Raw genomic sequence first — 2,893 nt, forward strand, 5'->3', positions numbered from 1 at the left:
GCCGGGTAGATGTGTGATGGGGGTGATTGGTCTGTGGCTGGTGATGGCTGGGTGTATTTATCTACATGGACGGTATAACAGGAAGGGGGGAGAGGCGGGGTGGGGGGTGGCGGGGAGTGCAGGGGGTGGGCAACGTGGATTTCGGGGAACTGGAGAGTTGGAATTGGAAAGTGTGGTGGCAAGATTTGAGTGTGTGTGTGTGTGTGTGTGCGTGCGTGCGTGCGTGCGTGCATGCGTGTGTGCGTGTGTGTGTGTGTGTGTGATAATTGTGTTTTTATTCTACCCACTCCACCCCTATCTACTTCCCACCTTCCCTCCCTCTCTCTCTCTCTCTCCTGTCTCTCTCTCCCTTTCACTCTCTCCCCCTCTCTCTCCCCCTTTCACTCTATCTCTGTCTCTCTCTCTCCCTTTCACTCTCTCTCTCTCTCTCTTTCAGTCCTTCCTTTCACCCTTTCACTCTCTCTGTCTGTCTCTTTCTCTCCCTTTCACTCTTTTTCTCTCTCTCTCTCTCTCTTTCAGTCCTTCCTTTCGCCCGATTCCCCCTCCCTCCCTCCCTCTTCCCGTTCTTTACAACTCTCTCCACACTTCCAGATCCCACTTCATCTCACCTGCACTTCAGAAGAAAAAAGAAAGAAGAAGAATTATCTTGTCCTTTTCTTCCACGTGGTAACGGAGCGCTGGTGAACGTTGACTGCCGGGATACGTCACGTTTCACTTAATGAGTTAATTAAATCACAGTTCACCTTGATTCCGGTTCACTTAGTTGATTACGGTTCATGTAATGTCTTGCCGTCATCCATCACGTTTTCCAGATTACATATTACAGAATACTTTATTATCTCAACAAGAGAAATTCATTTGCTGTGTAAAACACATAAACAATACACGGAAATCACAGTCATTCAGCATGTATACATAAAAGACAAAATGTTCAGATGGCGACCCATGCGTACAGTAATTATTCACAGTAGATAACAACAACACAACAGAAACCTTTAAAAGGTAACTTAGAGTAAATCATACATACATCATCACAGCCATACATGTGCAACACAAAATCAGTTAAAGGATACGCATAAAGTAGGCATGAAATTGCATACTAAAAAGTAGACATAAGACATAAAAAGATTATAATAATGCAGTTCAACAATGCTTTGATTTAAGATGTCACATTCCACATACACACACTCTGGCATACTTTTTTTTTTTTTAAAGTTACTCATCCGTCTAAACATAAAGGAAACCAGGACTAACTTTCAACTCGTTCTGATGAAGTGAGCACGCAGCATAATTGACGCAATAGCAACAACGAGTTCTATTCAATGTTCTTTTTTGTTTGTTGTTTTTTTTTGGGGGGGTTTCTCTGCCGAAAGAAACTTATAGTTGATCCTTTCAAGCCAAGTTGTTGTTCTTTCGGCGCAGCTGCTCTTTGTCTGGATGGACAAGGCCTCGGATGCTGCCCGGCTGACCATGCATACTTCAAGGTGCGCGATTCTTGTTCGACTCTTTTAGTGCTAACAATTGCATCGAAATAGACCGCTGCGGAGTTCGTGCTCACATGACTTATAGAGGCACGTCACATGATCTGTGCTCTCGAAGTTGGTTGGCTCTCGGAAATTTCGAGCAACAAAGCGATCGAGAGAGGGAGAACGTGCGAAACAGAAGGCTTCTTTTTTTTCGACTTTTTGCTTCATATTTTGTTCTTTTTCTATCGTGCATATATTGTACATAGTTTGATTGTAGCAACTAAGAAATGGGGCACAGCACATGTTTGCTGCTTTTGTCTATGTCGATCACCTTTGACATGCTTGCGATTTCGAGTAAAAGTTAGATGCGCATGCGCAAGATCCAAGATGGCCGCGGAACACTCCAGCGGTCTGTTGTCCACCGTTCGTCAGGGTTGAGCACACGATTTCCACGTTTTCCTGCGAGTCGTGGCACGTTCGTAAGAGGTACCCAGTTGATGGAAGGCAGTGACTCAGTCGTTGGTTAATTAATTTATGTGAAACGTGAGTTCCGAGATGTTGGACGTGGACCTCACGTGGGAACGGAACAGACTGTGGGGGATTGTGCTGGGGAGGGAAGGGACTCTTGGATAACACCCACTCCCACAGTACTGACAGACCGAGTGTCCAGTTTCCAGGCCTGTGATGATGTTCTTGGTCTGCAGCACACACACGCTAAGTGGCCATCATTCACCCATGGCCTGGATCAATCTGATGGCACATAACGGACAGCGGTCGGACGTTTCGGTGTTGGTTAACGGACTGACCCCTCCCCCAATAACTTCCCCCGTACCACACCTTCCACATGGTGTGGTAAATCCTTTCATGTTTTAGTATTGACAGAATTACTGCTCTCAGCGCAGACTATTGGCACTGTGGGTGGAGGTGTGTGTTTAACCTGTCTGCGTGTCTTCTGCGTCTCGGTTTTAACCTTGGTTTAAAAACAAGGAGAGGAAGGGGTTTGTGTGTGTGTGTGTGTGTGTTGGGGGCGAGGGGGGCAGAGAGAGTGGTGGGGGTGATCGGCAGTGTATGAGCACCACCAGTGGCGCCGGGTGGACCTGATCCATTGCCGCAGTTAAAGGGTCAGCTGGCTCGCGTGGGGAATGGACATTTAGGGATTGATGGAGGTGGATGAGAAGGGGATAGTGAGGTGGGGGGCCGGGGGGAAGGAGGGGGGGGGATCAGGTGGGAATGGGGGTGGGGTGGGGGTGGGGTCGGTGTGACGGGGATTGGACATCAGGAAGAGAGCCAGGACTTTGCAAAAAGGCTGATGAGGTCGGGAGGGAGGGAGGGAAAGAGCATTAGTTGGGCCACCTGATGAACCTCGTCTGTCTGTGGCGTTACGCGGACGGACGGGTGGGGGGATGGGGGTTAGGGGGGCTTGCTGG

The sequence above is a fragment of the Babylonia areolata genome, chromosome 24 (genome assembly GCF_041734735.1).
Source record: "Babylonia areolata isolate BAREFJ2019XMU chromosome 24, ASM4173473v1, whole genome shotgun sequence".
NCBI classification, from domain to species: Eukaryota; Metazoa; Mollusca; class Gastropoda; order Neogastropoda; family Buccinidae; genus Babylonia; species Babylonia areolata.